Source organism: Mustela nivalis, assembly GCF_964662115.1.
Source record: "Mustela nivalis genome assembly, chromosome: Y".
In the NCBI taxonomy this organism is placed as follows: Eukaryota; Metazoa; Chordata; class Mammalia; order Carnivora; family Mustelidae; genus Mustela; species Mustela nivalis.
In genome coordinates, this window is record NC_139041.1 from 31,053,599 (window position 1) to 31,072,773 (window position 19,175).

Genomic DNA, 19,175 nt, shown 5'->3' on the forward strand with positions numbered 1-19,175 from the left:
AAACACACAGCCGGTGAGGCCGTTCCCACGGGGAAGACACTCCCCACAGTGACCAGACTCCTCTCTCGTTGGCCCCCGCTCCGGCGCACAGGTGGGCGCGTGAGTTCGGTTCGGCCCAGCGGCCACGCGCACCCGTCCCGCGCACACACACGTCTGCGCCCACTCTGAATCTGCAGGGACGGACACCAGGGCAGAGACGTCTCTGGCATTTCCTTCGGGGTCTCGATCACACCGCAGTGATGGGATCCCGGCCACGCTCTTCCTGCCACAGTGACCACTGCTGCGCGACCTGCTTCCTGCTTCCCTGATTCCTGCAGCTCCCCAGCCTCCGTCCGTTCCACCGAGCTCTGTCAGCTCAAGTCAGCCAGAAACTGCTTCTGATTACAACCAAGAACCTGGGGCGCCTGGGGGGCTCCGTGGGTAAAGCGACTGCCCTCAGTGCAAGTCATGATCCCGGGGTCCTGGGATGGAGCCCCGCATCAGGCTCTCTGCTCCGCGGGGAGCCTGCTTCTCCCTCTGCCCCTCCCCCAGCGTACATGCAGGCACATGCGCTCGCTTGCTCTCAGAAGTAAGTAAAAATTACAAAAATAAAGACATTCTGATGTACCAAGAAAAAAATTATAAATAAGTAACTGAATTGGGGAAAAAAAAAAAAAAACCAAGAACCCTAACGGACACTCACCTGATCTACACGGGGATGAGCGTCTACTGGTAAATCAAAGTGTCCGAGACGTGTGTGCGCACACGCACGTCACCGTACCTACGGCTTGTATTCTGTTTCAGAACCTAGCTGTGCGGAATGTCTATGTGCACATGTACGTGCACACGCGTGCACACACACACTCATGCCTCTAACGGCCCATGAAACACCTGGAAAAATGCCCAGCAGACCATCCACCGTGGTCACTCTGCCAGCGAAGAGAGAAGGAGGGCCGTACTTTCTCATACCCTCGCTACTCTTGTCAAGAATTTTCTACGACCTAAACAGCATGTACTACCACAAAAATAAACGCACGCACAGCTAAACAGAGGCACAGACCCAGAGAACAAACGCTGACCCGTGAAGAAATGCCGCACCTCCTTCTGGACTTGTCCTCCCTTCCTCCTAAGGCAAGGGTCCCGCACAATACGGACCCCTGGGCGCCTCTCCATCCGTGGGCCGCATGCGAGCTCCTCGCCAACAAGCAAAGCGGCAGAAATCTGGTTCTCTCACCAGAGAACAAGAACTGAATCGCCAACTCCAGTCCCAGGAGCTCGAGCCGGACGCCCCGACTTTCCCACATGAGGTGCTCCACATCTCATGACTGAAGAACCCACGCATGGAGGGGTTGCACCACCCCGGCCTTCTGATCGTTTGTTTCCACAATATTGAGCTAATGCACTTAATTACCGCTAAATCCCACCAAACACATTTTGGCTTTTGTTTGGTTTTGCTTTGTTCTCCTGTCGCCTGCTTCCCAAGCTCCTTCTTTACGAGGGTGAAGGGAATGCCCTTTGTTTGCCGCGAGCGCCTATAGCAACAAGTCCATTCTGCCTTTAGTGGGACTAGAAAGAAAAAGCAACATTAGAAACTGGGAAAAGACTAATGCCCCACTCACAATGAATTCAACGGGTAGAAAAAGCACGTGATGTCCTTTAAAGCACAATGAGAGAGGCCTACAGAGGAGGCGGCGAACAGCAACTTTCCCTGGGGCTCGACTCTACGTCGCAGGATTTCCCACGAACACCCAAGTGTCCATGAACGCAGGAAAATATCCATCCCAACTCCGTCCTGATTAAAAACTGTGGGAAAAACAACACGGCTTAGTCCATTAACTGAGACTCTGATTAACTCGGTCTTGGATGGTTTAATATGAAACAGTTTGCTGTTTCTAGAAGAGCACGTCTTTGAAAGGAACAGAAATCGCCTCCGGTGTCACTTCCCTCCGTGGCTCCAAGCGTCTCTGAATGAGCCCCAAGTGTCGCAGTCTGACCACCATGAAAGGTTCGCTGCACTTCCGAGGACGAAAGCAGCAGGAAGATTTCCACCTCCGAGGCGAGAAGAGGCCAGCGCCACAGCTGGGCCTCCCCGGCTCACCCCTGCCCTCTGGCTCGTGTCCACCCCCCAGAGGACGGCGTCTCTCCTGCCCAGAGAACAAATTCCAACGTGGCCCGAGGGCATCAGGAAGCCTGGCTGGCAGGACCCGGCAGGCTCCGGCACGCCTCACTCCCATGACCCCGGGGCCACCCAGGGCAGCTCCTATACGGTGCACTCGGGCCTGGCTCTCGCTCGTGCTCTTCCACCCCACACCCCCGGCCCTGTGGACCCCACGCCCTGCCTGGCACCGAGCACGTGCCCAGCGTTGCTCTAACACAGTGAAGAGGATGACGAGCTACCACGACCTCTGCCGGGAAGGTCACCAGGACATGTCCGTGCGTTAAACAAGTACACGGTGCCCAGACACTCCTTTTCGCCACCAAACAAAACTGACCTTTCCTCCTGGCAGCCAGTGGAACACACACCGCAGGAGAGAAGTCAGAAAGGTCACTGCATTCTCCGGGTCTCTCGGCCCCGTGACCCTCACCAGTCAGCCACTCCTCGAGCCTCCTGGTGCCTGAGCACCGTGTTCCCCTGCGACTCTGGCTGAACCGGCGCCACTGTCCTGGCCTTAGCCTGGGGCCAAGGGCAGGTGCCCTGGCCCTGCTTCTCCCCACGTCGTGCGACCTTTCCCCACCATCTTTACTGTGGGCCAGTCCTGCAGACCTCCGGCTCACTGGCGGAAAATAAAGGCACTCTGGGCTCTGCACAAGAGACACCCCGCAAACAGAAAAACACAAACACACATACCGTCCCGGAAACGGATACGAGACACAGAACTGGAGCCTCCCTCCCATCAACACTTTGCTGCAAGCAAAGTTACAAAAACCAGGCTGAAATGATCACAACTGAGAGAGCAGCACGAATGCCGGCCCGACCTTTGAGGGAGGGAAAACCAACAACAAGAAACCAGACAGATTAAGTCTCAGCCCCAGTCTCCATGAATCATTACGTTGCAACCATTAATGGGACGGCCGGACATCAAACAGCGCAAACATCCCCAGCGGGGAACAGTTAATGAAGTCCTCGAGTCTGCATCCTGTGCCCTCCATGGGCCCCAACGCCTGTGACCCTGAACTCAGACACACTAACCACCTCCGAACGGCATCTTTTGGGCTTGGTCATGGTCACAGAGAATCACGTTCCTTCCTAAGCCTCCAATGCTCAACGTCCCCCCATGCCACCCACGTCTCCCATTGGCCTCACAAACTGCCACTGGCCTCTGGAAACCAACGTCAACTCCAAGCATATGTACACCCGTGTTCACGCCGCAGCATTACTCACAGCGGCGGAAAGCTGCAAAGAATCCAAGTGTGCGTCGAGGGATGAATGGAGACCACGCGGCAGATACACTCGACAGAATATCACGCGTCCGCAAAGAGCAAGAAATTTCGACACCCGCTCCAACACAGCACGGAGACAAACCGGGCACCAGTGCACGGCTCCCCTCCCAGAAGCCACCCTGAGTCGTCAGTCAGGAACAGACGGAGAGATGACCAGGGCTGGCGGAGGGCAGAGCAGGGACAGGTCAGTGTGGAAAGAGGAGAAAGTTCTAGAGGCAGATGATGGTGAGGGCTGCACAACACTGTGAAGGCACCTAAGCCGCAGAACTCTGACGATTTAAAAGGGTTGAAAAGATAAATTGTTACCTGTATATATTTTAGAACAATGAAAAAAAAAGGTGAAGAAAATCTAAAACTCGGTTCTTCCATCCCCCGTGCCGTACCGATCTCAAGTGTTTACCGGCCACACGTGAGGCCCACCATGCTGGGTAGCACAGAAGGTCCCTACAGAAAGTCCCATCAGACAGCGCTGGCCTGGCGGCAGTTCACGGAGTTACCCGCGGCTAACAAACGGGGCCGAGAGGCACCACTGAAAGGTCCAGTGCCCGTGCCCAACTGGCCGATGCAGCTATCCAGCACTCACTCGTCCGCTCAGCAATATTCCTCAACACCACTCGTCCCCGTGCCGGGACCGGCTGCCAGCGAGACCCTCGGAGCGGAACATCCGCAGGACGGTGCCGACGAACCACAGCACGGCGCACAACACCCCACCCGCAGAATCCAAACGCCGCGTGTCCCTGGATTCTGCCCTAGATGGCCCCAGCTCCAGCATGTTCTGCCCTGCTCACGGGCGACCCTACACCCAGCGCGAACTCTCCGGACCCGTCTCTCCTCTCCTTCTTCTACTGACGGGCTCGTTTCCGATGCCCGTTTTCCTTCTCATCACCTCGAAGGAGGGAACGAGCGTGGTTCCCTTCCCGAAGTCAATCTCGCCGACACCCTTCCTCGGTCCCGTCCTCCTGCGCGTTCCGGGCTCTGCGTCTGGCGGCCCGTCCTCCCCCTCTCGCCTCTCCGTGCCTGTAACCCGAGCATCCTCGCTCTGCAAACAGGCTCAGCTTCCTCTTACCGAAGGGAAAAAATGGGTTTTTAGGTTGTCCTCTGCTTCATAATCCACCGAGGGCCAGCAGGCTGTGTCAGTTAGGGACGGACTGTAAACACCGCGGACTGGGCCGATCACACCGGTCCACGTCGTGCGCAGCCACCGACCGCTGCAACTCTTCAAAGACTAAAAATCACGCTTAGCTCTTAGCGTAGGAGAACAGGCCACAAGCTCCATCTAATCATGTGCGAACTCTAACGTGCATGTCCCTCTCTGATGGTTCCTTCTCAGGTGTAATTTCTGACGTGTTCCTCCCCATCCAAGAAAAACCTCGGTGGTCTCCCCTCACCGAGCACGTTCTGTCCTCCAAGGGCAGCCCTTCGAGACCTTGGCTGGCCCTGAGCGTCCCAGCTCCCAGTTCACCTTCCAACGTGTCTCAGCACTGCCCCGTAACAGCCCAGTGTGTGCTCTGTCGTGCCTCATTCACGCCGACGAGTCACCTGGGAAAGCTGCTGACCCTCACGCTCCGGCTCCAAGTGTACACGCGACCTCCCTCCCTGACCACCAGCTTCCCAGAAATCTCCGTGTCCCGCTCAAGCGACCATCCTGTGCTCCCACAGACCCAAGTTTCCGTCGCGTGGCGTGGCATCGCCCCAGAGCTACCTTTTCCTGATACAACAGACTCTCGACAAGCGTTTCTTAAGGAAGTGGCCCGTGTCCTTTACGATCGCATCAGGAGCAACACTGCAGAGGTGTCCTCATGCCCTCACCCTGATCCCCGCTAACCACCACCAAATCAGGTTCGCACAAGCCCACGCGGGACCGGCAAGTGCAAGAACCGGGTTCATTTCTCATGCCTGCCAGGGCTGTCTCAGGAATGCCTGGCTAGTCATCGTCAGAGTCACCTCTCTGGACTGGATGCTTCTGTCCCCTCAAGTTTCGTACGCTGAAACCGGACACTCAGTGTAATGGCACCAGGCGTGGGGCCTCTGAGAGGAACTCAGTTAATGAGGCGGCGCCCTCAGAACAGCACCAGCGCCTGTACAAAAGGCTCCCCAGAGAGCTCCCTCGCCCCTGCCACCGCATGAGGGCTCAAGCAGAAGACGGTGGTCTGTGACCCAGGAAGCCGGATCAGTGGACCCCGAAATCTGCCTGGGCCACGACACTGGGCGTCCGGACTCCAAAAATGGGAGAAAGTACGTTCTCTTTCTCCTAAGTCCTCCCCTGCCCTCTGCCAGTTTCTGGTTCTTCGTCTCAGCTGCCCAAACCCCTGAAGACGACGGCTCCTGAAAAGACTCCGAACGCCTCGGTATGTGGGGACTCGTCACGGGCCGCCCCCATTGACAAAACGTCAGGGATGAAGGATCCTCGACAGAGCCGCAGCGTTTCGTGATGCAGCCATGGACCATAGTCACGTCCATGTCACCCGTGCACGCACTCAACGACCTAGCAGGTGCCCGCTCTGTGCCAACACAGCACAGGGAGGCACCGGCCGGGGGAACCGAATGCACTGGTAACGCCGAGTTCTTCCAGACACGCCAGCAGCAGTGCCAGGACGTTCCTGTCGCGGGCACACGCAGACTTGTCCAGACAGCAGCTGCCTCCGGGGGAGCGACCGAGATCCCTCAGGCACCCCCACCCCCAACATCTGCGCACTGCCCGATGTAAGAGCTCAGTAAACGCCAGCTCCTGGAACCAGGTTCTGAACGATCGTGTGAAAGGTCGCTGGTGACTCTGAAAGGAATTAGTGGACTGACCTCTCGGTACTTGTGTCAAGACCCAAAGAGAAACAACCATTAACTTACAGTCTCAAAACTGTTCTGGAAATTTTCAAAATAACACAAAATCTTTGCAGAACAGTCTCTGCACATCAGTTTCCATTTGTGGATGTACACGGCTCTCATCCGGCCACCGGAAGAGAAAGTTAAAGCCACTGCTTCAAGCCAACGGCGAGAACATGCCGTCTCTGTCACCAGAATTCAGTCAGGAGTCGCTGACCTCCACGTCCCATCACTGTTAGCGCAGGTCCCTTTCTGGGGAGGTTGGACGCTCCACCGCGACGGGCCACTCACCACGACGACAGACGCGCCTCACCTTACGAGGATTCACGGTGCTCGGATTGGACGGCGGAGCTCAGGAAGCTGCCGGCCGCCACGTACGGGCACGTTCACGGAAGCTCCCCGTGATCACAACCTGCACATACGACATGCAACTTACGTAGCTTCACGGGGCACTGCCACCCGATGCAGCTGCTCCGGGCCAATGCCCAGCCAAACACAAACCAAACACAAAACTATGCCCACGGTGCGACAGCTTCACAGGCCACCTCACCATCGGCGCCGTAACACCTGCTGACAAGCTGCCTGAAAAACAAGAAGGTGTGCGCTTGCGTCCTCACAGGACAGAAGAATCCCACGACCTGTGTGCCCCGGTCACCAGTGTGTAAAGGCAAGAGGCGACCGTGTGTTAGTGGCAGGACGTGGGAGCCAGCAGCGCCCACGCTGCCCACGTCCAGCCGAACCCTTTCTAGCCACTGCACGGCAAGAGCGACGCTCAGAGGAGAGCCGGGGGGACACGCAGCGTGGCCTTCAACGCCCACGCACCCCCCCTCACTCCCCGGATCTCGGATCTCGGTCGCGGAGACGCTCCCACCACCGTGTCCAGGGGGCCTCGGACTACATCACGATGACCCTCCGCGGCCCGCGATAACGCTCCGGACACGTTCCCTCACAGTAACCAGCACAGAGGCGCTCCCGGACACAGAGCGGCAGAGGCGAGCTATTTGCAGCCCAACAGAATTCACGAAGTGCGTGACACCAGACACAAAACACGGCCTCACACACGTCGCATACAAAGAACACTGTCCCGCACTATTAATTCTCACGAGACGTCAGACCGAGTCACACCACTGGGGCAAAATCAAACAATGCACGGTCACTTTCCCAAAACCGGAACCATTTCTCAGAGCTGCACGCCGTGTCTCTCCGCGTCCGTGGGACTCCCGTGGGAGGGCCCTGGTGGCTTAAATACCCACAGACCTCGCGGCGATCAGGTGCACGGGGCAGTCCTGAGGCTGCCTGCACCCGTGGGGAACGCACACTTCTTTCCACACGCCCGGAGGCACACGTGCACGTCTCTGAGCCCATTCCTGGGAAGGCAGGTCATGCACACCCTTCACCTGCCCCCTGCACTCTCAGAACAGAACAGAGCTCCACCAGCGCGGGGCGACCCCACTTCCTCACAGAGGACTGGGAGGCTCCTCCATCTCCCGGAGACTAACAGAACCAGCGCGGCTCACACAGGCACGGCACGCCAAGCAAAGCCCTTTCGCGAGCGGTGGCCCTACAGCGCCGGAGACGACGAGGGTTCCAGAGGTCCCGCAGCAGGGAGCAGGGCTAAGAATTCAAGGGCGACGCTGTCTGGAAGCGTGTCAGCATCAATACTGAGGTGTGGAAGGACACCAACTCGTGCCCCACCTCTGGAAAAGGGAGTCCTAGAAACAGGGAACAACAGCGTGCAAGCAAGCACCCGACCCTCTGCCGAGCACGGAGCATGAAGCAGCTTAAAATGCGCCAAGAAGTGCTGTGAAGGCAGGAACCGGGGACCCTACTCAGGGACAGCCGCTGGAGTCACGCGCGACACGGACTCCGGGTATCACGACGCCGCATTGATGTTAGCGACAAAGGAGAGAAGAAAAAAAAGCAAAACAAAAAAAAACATCAGGATGTTAAAAACCATTGAGTCGTGCACTTCAGATGAACGGACTACACGGTCCACGACCCCCACCTCAAAGATGTGCTTCTTTCAAAGCCCAGAAGAGCTAAGAGTAAGTGCATGTCACTGTGTGTGACTCACGCTGCACCGTGACCCGCACTGAAACCAACCGTTTTGCACAAAGCACGTAAGGAACCTGTGTGATAACATGTGGTCAGAAACTGTACTCCGATTAACAAGAAACGTAATAGATTTTACACGAGAGAAGCATGACCCCACGAGGCGCGTGGGACGACCTGAGGAGGACAATGACTTTACAGACTTTGGTTCTGCTACGAAATACCTACCGTCAGCACAAAAAACACGAACTGTCACCCGCCATGTCTGCCTCGGCGTCTCCCAGGCCAGTGTTGAGCTCAACGAGACAGCTGAGCAGAAAAGAGAGTCTGAGAAACCCCGGCGCTGGCCAACAGGCTCCCACCCGGCTCCTCCTCTCACCTCCCCGAGACTCACTGCCGGCAGCCACCGCAGTCCCCTGGCCCAGCCACACACTCCCTCCACGTCCCCAGCATTGGCACCTCGGCACTCAGAACACCCGACCTGACCCGCTGGGTGCTTCTCCTGTCAAATCAGGCCCAGTAGGACACCCACTGGCAGAGCCAGCGTCCCGATCTGAACCTCTGCCTCCTTGATCCTTCTGGCCTGCTAACTCTGCATCCCTGACCTTCAACGGCTCCAAACTATCATGTAAAAACCAAACTGTCTTGTTTGGGTCTTTGGGTCTTCTGTGTGCGAGACTGTCCGTGTTTGCCTTAAAAATCACCCTGACCATGGGGTGCCTGGGTGGCTCACTGGGTTAAGCCTCTTCCTTCGGCTAAGGTCATGATCTCCTGGGATCGAGCCCCACATCAGGCTGTCTGCTCAGCAGGGAGCCTGCTTCTTCCTCTCTCTCTCTCTGCCTACTCGTGATTTAAATAAAAATTTAAAAAAAAAAAAAATCACCCTGACCTTAAGGTCTCCTCTCCCCCGAATAACTGGTTAGAAGGTCCACAGAGGATCCTAGACAATCGGAGGATTCGCCTTGCGGTCAGAACATGAAAAGCAGCATTTTCTCAACATCTGAAAAAGGAGAAGTGTGTTATTTCTCTGAAAATTTTCACTCAGAAGGAAACGAAAGGTCCCGAAAGCTGTCCTCCTAGCGCATCTCCCTCATATACGAATACCTCTGAGCTATAGTGTTTCTGTCCCTAGAATTCGATTTGTACACACTTAAGGACCAGAGGGAAAGGTTTTCGAAACGCCGGTGGGGAGAGGAAAGAAGGCAGGATGATGGAAGCAGGGAAGAAGGAAGACCACCCCAAAGGCTGCGGAACAGAGACCCGCACTCATGTATTCTACGTGACTGTTAGGCATTTTACGCTGTGAGGAGCCACCAGTGTCCCCTCCACTGCGGACATGAATACCTGACCCCCAGGACCTCAGAGTGCGAGCGTACTTAGAAACGGAGCCGTCAAGAGAGTAATTACGTTTAAAAGGAGGTCCTCGGGCGTAGGTCCTAACCCAGCAGGACCGGTGTCTTCGTTAAGAGAAGACTAGGACACACAAACGGAGAGAGGACACACCACCAAGGAGACTGGCTTCAGCAGAAAGCATCACCACCACCACCATCCCTGCTAACTCCTGGGTCCCTGACTCCCAGCCTCCATGGCCGCCAGAAATAAAGGTCTGCTTGGCCCCGCAGGCTGTGGCACTCCCTCGCAGCACCCCAAGCCGGCTACCGCACACTCTGCCACGTTCGGTGCCCGGCCCAGAAAAGCAGAAGGCAAGGAGGCTCCTGCTCAATCCTGCCTCCTCCCCTCAGAGTCTCTGTGCCCTGTTAAATGAGAAAAATGAACGTGTTTGGCCATGGCGCCTCTTCTCTCTGCGGGTCGTTTCCACGTGCATAAGGGCACCCTGCAGCACATGCTCTGTGGGATGCCCTGAGTGAACACACAGCTCCCCACGAAACCCTCCTACGCCGCAAGCGTTCGGTAAACGCGATCATTTTTTAAACTGGTGGCGGGGGGGTGCCCCTAAGCCAATTAACCTGCCCCTATCGAAGTAGGGATCGGGAACCCATGGCTCTGTAAAGCTAAGAAACTCCGGCCGGCAGCCTGGTGGAGAAGTGACCGCAGAGAGCCGTGTGCTCCCTGCAGCAAAGACAGAAAGCAGAGTTCCACGCCGGTCAGGTCCTGCACTTTAACTGCTGGGGGGCGACAGGTGGGCGTGCTGATGGAGAGGCCTACAGGGGCAGAAGAGCACGGTCAAGATCCAGAACCCCACTGAGGCCCAGAGCCTTGCATCCTGACCATCCGCATGCACGCTTGCGAAATCCAAGCTGTTACTACGCCCACATCAGTGGCACCGGCTACAGGCCTCGCTGTTCTAGCAGGGCACAGAAGGGAAGGGAACAGAGAACCCATCGGGTGTGCTGGGCCTACAGAATGCCCCACAGATGTTTGGGGACAGCAGGGAACACGGCCGCACGCCCTGCAAGGAGTGGAAGATCCTGAGAAGAGGACACACGATATCTGCACTCAGGGCACGGCGCCGGCTCAGACGTGCGGATCCTCGGACCTGGCGTCCGGACATGGGGGAAGACCGGGGAAAGGGATGTCTGGCTGCCTCAGCAGGATGCTGACCCCTGTCCTGGCTCTCCTGTACCTCACGTCCTCTGCCCTAACACGGGGACACGTCCCCACACCAACAGCCATCGCTGTTTCAGGATTACCTGCCGCTGACCTGGTACCGCCTGACGAACATCCTCGGGGAAACGCTTTCACCTGGAGTGACCTTCAGATCCTCACGTGGGCTGCTCCGCTCCGGAAAGAGAGCCCGTTCTCACCGAACACATCCAAAGTTGTCACGGAAGAGAGCAGTTACAGCAAAAGGTAAACCGTGTCATTCAGACATATGTACTTTGGGGAAAAAAAACTGGAAATGTCTTCCTCTTGCTACATTTTAAGATTCCACAGGTTCAAGTCAATCCAGACAAGTGACAATTTACAATAGAAAGACAAATACAATTCCTTCACGTTGACAGGCCGAAAGCATTTTCTCACCTCATTTTGAAGAAGAAATGTAAATAATTTTGAAGAGGCAAGAAAAACAATTTAAAAAGAAACACGCAGTAGTTTCAAAAAAAGAACCCAGTTTTTACGCATTCAGGCTGTGGACAATATAGGAACATAAGAATGTGTGATGTGGCCTGTTCATTAAAGTGCAGGATTCAGTATAAATTAAATTTTAAGCTATAATTTATCCAGACAAATAATCTCGAATGTAATAATCGAATTTGCTTTAATTGCTTTTAAATTGCGGTGGCAAAACTGTAAGGAAACTCCCAATTCCTGCCAATATCTGAGAAGCGGGCCAACTCCACAGAAAAGAAAAGCCGTCACGACAGCAAGTCTTCCGGGCTTTGCTGTCCCGCACGATGCCCCGCGGACCCAGGGGCCGCTGCCCTCGACAAGAGGGAGGGAAAGGCGAGCAGAGCCAGCGCTCCGGGAAAACCGCCTCCGGCGCGCGAACACACGATCCCCGAGAAACGCGTCCCCACCGACCCGACGCTTGCGCCCGCGGTTCTTCACGCGGCGGTTCTCGCTGCGCAAGGAGGACGTCCCAGCCGCCCCCACACCCACACCCACCGGGTCTTCTCCGTCGCGGGCTGTGACGCTCCTCACGCGGTGCGTCGCTGACCCGAAGCCGTCCCCCGGGTTTGGACAAGGGGGCGCACCTGGCAGCAGATTCCCTGCCGGGCTCCCCTCCGAGCCTCCGACCCGCTTCCCGCTAGTCGCGCTCGGCCAGAGGGCGGGGCAGGGGCAGCGCGCAGCCCCGCCAACCAGGGCGGCTCTGGCTGAGGCACACGGACACCGGCTGAGGCACGCGGACACCGGCTGAGGCACGCGGACACCCGGCTGAGGCACGCGGACACCCGGCTGAGGCATGCGGACACCCGGCTGAGGCACGCGGACACCGGCTGAGGCACGCGGACACCCGGCTGAGGCACGCGGACACCGGCTGAGGCACGCGGACACCGGCTGAGGCACGCGGACACCCGGCTGAGGCACGCGGACACCCGGCTGAGGCACGCGGACACCGGCTGAGGCACGCGGACACCCGGCTGAGGCACGCGGACACCCGGCTGAGGCACGCGGACACCCGGCTGAGGCACGCGGACACCGGCTGAGGCACGCGGACACCCGGCTGAGGCACGCGGACACCCGGCTGAGGCACACGGACACCCGCCCCCGACCTGCGGGCCTCCTGCCAGCCTCCCGCACAGGGTCGCTACGCCGCGCACCCCCCTGAAGGCGTCCCGCCAGCGTCCCACGTAGTGTCACAGGCAGTGACCCCACTCCCCGCCCGCCACCTGTGGACATCACACAGCATCCCCACTCGCCGTGCGCCTCCTGTACATGTCACAAGCAGCGACCCCACTCCACGCGAAGGACCTGTGGACGGCGCCCGCAGCGACCCCATCTGCGTGAGTGCCACCAGAGGACGTCACACGCAGCGTCCCCACTCCGAACGTAACACGCAGCGGTCCAACTCTGCGGGCGCCACCTACTGACGTCACACACAGCGACCCCCACTGCGCGTGCGCCACCTACAGACGTCACACGCAGCGACCCAATCCGCGTGTGACCTGCTGACGTCAGACGCAACGTCCCCGTTCTACGCGCCGCACCTGAAGATGGCACACGGAGCGACCCCAATCAGTGGGCACCACCTGAGGACGTTACACGCAGCATCCCCATCCGCATGTGCTACCTGCAGGCGTCACACACAGCGACCCCACCACACGAGCACCACCTGCGGACGTCAGAGGCAGCGTCCCCACTCTGCGGGCGCCACCTGAGAACGTCACACACAGCATCCCCACTCCGCATGCGCCACCTGCAGACGTCACTCGTAGCATCCCCACTCCGCATGCGCCACCTGCAGACGTCACTCGTAGCATCCCCACTCCGCATGCGCCACCTGCAGACATCACACGCAGCGACCCACTCCACCGGCACCACCTAAGGACGTCACACGAAGTGATGCCACTCGCAGCGTCCCCACTACGCGGGCTCCATATGAGGACGTCACACGCAATGGCGCCACTTGTACACATCACAGGCAGCAAAATGCACTCCCCGCACACCACCTGCGAACATCACAGTGTCCCCACTCTGCATGCACCACCTGCGGACTTCACACGCAGTGACGCCACTCCACATGCACTACCTGTGTACGTTAGACGCAGCATTCCCACTCCGCAGGCGCCACCTGCAGACGTCACACACAGCGACCCCGCCACACGGGCACCACCTGCAGATGTCAGACACTGCCCACTCTGTGGGCACCACCTGACAACGTCACACGCAGTGATACCACTCTGTGTGCACCACCACCGGCGCCACCGAAGACCGTCACACGCAATGACGACTCTCTGCGCGCATCACCTGCGGACATCGTGTCCCCATTCTGCGGGTGCCACCTGTGAACGTCACATGCAGGGACGTCCCTCCACATGCACCACCTGCAGACGTCACTCGCAGCGACCCCATTCCGCGGGAGACACCTGAGAACGTCAGACGCCATCCGCATGCACCACCTGCAAACATCACACGCAGCGATGCCATCCGCGTGTGCCACCTGCAAACGTCACACGCAGTGACCCCCATTCCGCAGGTGGCACCTGAGAACGTCAGACGCAGCGATGCCATCCGCGTGTGCCACCTGCAAACGTCACACGCAGCGACCCCCGTTCCGCAGGTGGCACCTGAGAACGTCAGACGCAGCGACCCTACTCTGCAGGTGCCACCCGCGGACGTCACACGCAGCGTCCCGGCTCCACCTGCGCGCGTCCCGCGAGCATCCCGCGCAGCGTCCCGGGCTCCACGCTCTATCTGCGCACCATCCGGGCACTTCCTTCCAGGAGCCCGAGCTCCAGCACCGCAGGCAAACGCAGAGCGTGGCCGTCCCCAAGGCCTCCGACGTCCGGACGCCTGAAGACTGCGATGCGGCCCCCAGAGAGAGGAGCGCCTGCCGTGTCGGAGAATAAACGGCTCTGCTCCGTGGGGCGCACCGTCTCCGACTGCCGGGTGCGGAGGAAACAGGGTGTGGCTGCTTCCTAACACGGGATTTTCAAACACGGGCCATGGGAGAGCTTTGTCCAGACCCAGAGCGGGACCCAGTGTTGTTCCCGCGCCGCCCTGGTGCCTAGTTCTAAGCACTCGAACACGGACATAAACCGGGAAACCATCAGGAAACGGACTCCGTTCTTTCCCAAGCGATCAGCAACCCGCCCTGCCAAGACCCCCCCCCACCCTTCCCAGCATTCTCACACCCCCCAAGTGCCAAGAGCTCTATCCCCCTGAAGCCTGGCCCCAGTGGGTGGGGCTGGGAAAGGCCCCGACACTAGAGTCAGGACAGCTCCTCTGGGCCACCCCCTGGGCCCTGGTCCTTCAGGGCAGCCCGGCTTCTCCCGCCCAGTCTGGCCTCCCCCAGCCCCAACAGGTGCTGACCCCAAGAGCCCTCGGCCCACGCTTCCTGTGAGCTTCTCCTCATTCCCAAGACTCTGCTCTGAGGGACCCACTCAGGATGGGGGTCGCTTCCCAGCTTGCACCGTGTTCTCTAGCCTCCCTCTCCTTGCCCGGGACAGACGCCCCGCTTCGTCCAAGATGCGGACGCCCGACCGTTTGTATTTCATGATCTCATGAGGTCCAGGCTCAGGACAAGGCATTAAGGGAAAGCCTGTGTGCCCCCAGGACTGCCTGCAACAAGGAAAACTCCTGGCCAACTACGTGAGCTAGAGAGGACTCCAAGTAACCCAAGAAAATTTACTTTCCAAATACTTCCCCACAGATCTCCACGTGCCACAGAGCAGGGTTCAGCCGTCCAGGAGCAAGGAAGTCCCAAGACCCGCTCCCACATGAAGTAACCTTGCCGACGGGAGGAAGAGGAAAGGAGGCCAGTCATGAAGGCCGAACACTGTGTGGTTCCCCTCCCTGCAGGGGCTGCCAGGGGCTGCAGGGAGGGACGGGGAGGATGTCGTTCGAGGCATACACAGCCTCACAGGGAAGACCACAAGGGCTGGGTGATCGGCAGCTCGACCGTGAATATATTTACATGAAATCAATGAATATATTTACAAGTAATCAATGACTGCTTTGCTTATATGGTGTCCACATCCCATACGGTCCTGGAAGACCAAACTACGGACCATCTGGCCCTTTATACAACTTTGCTGACCCGGACAAAGATGAACCAACATATCCAAAAAAAATGTTTAATGCAGAGTTAGAATCAGCGACTACATATGGGCTAATGTGTCTCTGCTTCTTTTTGATAACTAATTCCTCTCCCCAAAGAAAAATAAACGATGGTATCTCTGAAAAGGGATCGCTTCTTCAGAGGGGGTCTGAACTGGTCATTCTTCAAAAACCTGAACTTTGGCTAAGATTCCACCCGAACCATGGAGATCGTGCAGGGAAGCGTGCCCCTCCCACTTCTCAATCGGGGGCTGCCTCGGATGGCTCGCCGGCTCCTGGCCCATGATAAGCAACCCCCAATCTCCAGGTCGTGGCTCTCTCTGGTTCCATCCTCTGGAAGGGCCCGTGTAACCTCCAGAGCAGGGCAGCTCCCCCAACGCCAGGAAACCACCTGAGTCTGCAAACGTTAGGATCTGCAAACATCACTGATCTGCAAATATCCTTCAGTACCTACCGCCCACTGGTCTACCAACTGCAGAAAGACAGGAAGCAACTCTCATTGGCCCCGATACTCACCACCACCAAGCTGGGGTGGTGTGCACGGATTTAGCTACAAAGCAGCGGTCACTGAACAAATTAATCCAAGGACCAAGAGAGACACAGAACCAAACAGAAATGCCAGAGTGCTCCCACAACACGAGTGAAGGGAAACCCACCATCTCTGGACAAGGTCCAGGAATGCGACGCACGTCTAGAAAACAGAGAACGCTGTGAGAAAGAACCAGGAGCCACGTGCACTATTTTTATTTTTGTTATTATTTTCAAAGATTTTCTTTATCTACTTGACAGAGAGACGCAGCGAGACAGGGAACACAAGAGCGGGAGAAGGGGAAGCAGGCCTCCCGCTGAACAGAGAGCCGGATGTGGGACTCAACCTCAGGACTCTGGGATCATGACCTGAGCTAAAGGAAGACGCTTAACAGTCTGAGCCCCCCAGACGCTGCCACGTGCCCTCTCAAGAACCCAGATCTGTACAGTCCACACGCCACAGACCGGAGGGCAGCAGACCACGGCCCGTGGGGCAGATCCAGCCCATCACCCAATCCACACAGCCCACAGGCTAAGATGGCTTTTTGTTGTTCTGTTTTTTACAGTTTTTGAAATGGTTGGTGAGAAAACAAATCAAGAGGACTAACCTTTCAGGACACAAGAAAATTACAGGAAATTCAAATTCCAGGGGCCGGAAGTGGAATTTTCCTGGGATGGTGCCACACGCTCACATGTTGACAGAGCACCTAGGGCTGCCTTAGCACCAGGCAGGGCTCAAGGGAGGCCCCGAACACGGCCCCACCAGGACAGGCTACCGCAGCTCCCATCTGACCCTCCGCATGCGAGGGCTACCCACCGGTGTAGACGAGCCCGCCCCGGGCTCTGAACCCTGGAGCGCCGTCGTTGGCCGTGGCCGTGCTCTGCGGCCAACGACGACCCCCCACCCCCCACCCCGCTCCCTCCTGCCGTTTGCACATCAACGAAAGGCAAACACCAGACCCAACCGTCCGCAGGATCTACCCCAGCTGCACTCTGATCCCTTCGGAGGTCGGCCTCCGGCGTGGGCGGGTTCAAAACCACGAGGGAAAATGCAGGTTTCATCTCCGCCAGAAGAAATGCCACCGACTCTGCTGTTTGTTTGCTTGTTTCCATCTCCTGTCCGCCTCCTGCCCCAAAATGAGTGGAGGGACGTTCACTCCAGCGCACGGAACCAGACTTCTGGCCGGGGGGGCACCAGGTCTGATAAAGAGACTGTGTTCGCCAGCATGCACGCGCGCGCTCTCTCTCACCACCATTGTGAACTGCGGCCCGGGGCCGCACCCGTTGGTCCTGTCCTGACACCAGGAACACGACCAGGAGGAAAAGACAGGCAGGAGCGTCTCCGCGCACATCACCAAATGCTGAAGCGTTCGATCCTCTCAGCCGAACGAGGAAAAATAAATCTACGACACCGTGTCCTTCATTCGGTGTTAGCCTTGTTTAAACCCAAAACCTTTCTAGGAAAACTTGTTTTCTCCGCACAAAAGCAAGTAAAGACAGAAAAGAGCATCATGGCCCGTCCAAGCACTTGACTTGGGGCGCGCGGGGGCTTCCGTCCGTGGAGCCTCTCGAATCTGGCCGCGGTCACGAGCCCGGGGCGGTGGGACGCGAAGCTGGGGACGTGGGCCGTGCGGAGGTTGACAACACGGACAACGGACTTGCTGCTGCTGAACCAGACCCTGGAAAACGGTGAAGACGCTCATTTTACCTGCTTTACAATTTACCACAATGAGAAACGGAACGGGGGGGTGGGGGCACATACTCCTATTAAACGAACAAATTTTGGTTTTAATATTGTGAAGATTGTGCTTTTAATTACTTCCTCTGCAAGCCGAGTTTTTGAAATGCATTTGAAAATGGGATTCTGGGGCACCTCGGGGGCTCTGTGGGTTAAGCCTCTGCCTTTGGCTTGGGTCATGATCTCAGGGTCCTGGGATCGAACCCCGCATCGGGCTCTCTGCTCAGCGGGGAGCCTGCTTCCCTCTCTCTCTCTGCCTGCCTCTCTGCCTACTTGTGATCTCTGACTGTCAAATAAATAAATAAAATCTTTTTTTAAAAAAGTGTGATTCTGACTAGGCTCCACAGCACGAATGCACAGGTCAGGCGGGTCCAAGCATGAAAATGAAGGTTCAGGATCCTGGTCTACGCGAACAGGGCAAATACGGAAGCCAGACCGTTCCAAGCGTGGGGCACGAGGAGTCCGAACACGGCGTTTCCTCGTGCGAACTGTTCAGTGTCTGTCCGCACGCCGGGTGCTCAGCCGCTGGCACGTAGTAGGTGTGGGGAGGTCCCCGCAGCAGCCAGAGGGAGAGGCAGGGGAGTGGGGGAGGCAGGGCGGGGCCGGGTGGGGCACAGGTGCCGTCGCAGGATCCCACGGCCACAGGCATCTGGAAGGACGGTGTCTTCCAAGAGGGGCCAGGCTAGACTGCAAGGGGTCCAGCGTGCAGGGGTGAGAGCGTCAAGGCAGTGAGCACGCGACTCTCGTCGGAGACCAGTGATGCGCAGGGAAAGGAAACAGGGCAGGAGACCGAGCAAAGGGCTTTGTTGATTCCCTCCGTCGAGCTGTTTGTTTCAAGGCAAGTGACGCGTGTATGGCCCTCGGCGGGGAGACGACTCTTTCCTCGCGGAAGCGGCGGTCTTTAATCCCTCCCACGCGGTGGGAACCCTGCTGAGCTCCCACAATGACAGCCACATTTCCGGAGCGCTCGGGCACGCTCACTCCCAGCAGAAACTCCGAGATCATCTCTTCCCTCCTTGAGGCTGAACATCACCAGACACGACACTGGTTGTGATGAGAGTCGCCGGTCGGGAGACGGGGCCGAGCCGTGGGGACGTGGGGGAGGCCGTGTCCCCACGTGGAGCCCCCCACTGCTCCCGGAACCCGAGGAGGCCGCCCTGGCCCGCACGCTGCTGTCCGGCAGACGCAGCCTCCGCACAAGTCCCCACGGACGCCCAAGGTGCAGACCGGGTGCCCGCCTCAGCGTCAGGAGAAACCCCTGTCCCGGACCGCCCGGGCTTCACAGCAGAACCAGCCAGCAGCAGGAAGCGGGGCGGCTGCAACACGGGGAGCCCCGCTCTGGTTCGCAGGGCCACGGGCACTGGCTCGTCTCTGCTCCACGCCGGTTCTCTGTCCCCACGTGGTCGTGGTCCCTTCAGCCTCCCCACCTGGACCC

At 58.0% G+C, this 19,175-nt stretch overlaps 1 protein-coding gene across 5 annotated transcripts in view; it reads right to left on the reverse strand.

The window, feature by feature from the left end:
• The window catches only part of LOC309856868 (F-box-like/WD repeat-containing protein TBL1X), a 201,641-nt gene that overhangs the window by 150,568 nt on the left and 31,898 nt on the right, over nt 1-19,175 (reverse strand). Inside the window, exon 1 of one of the 5 annotated variants that reach the window (XM_082718649.1) lies at nt 9,182-9,292. The exons of the other annotated variants lie outside the window; for them this stretch is intronic. The gene's annotated coding sequence lies outside the window, so the exon portion shown is untranslated. Of the gene's footprint in view, nt 1-9,181; nt 9,293-19,175 lie in introns of those variants that run through there. 5 annotated transcript variants of the gene reach the window in all.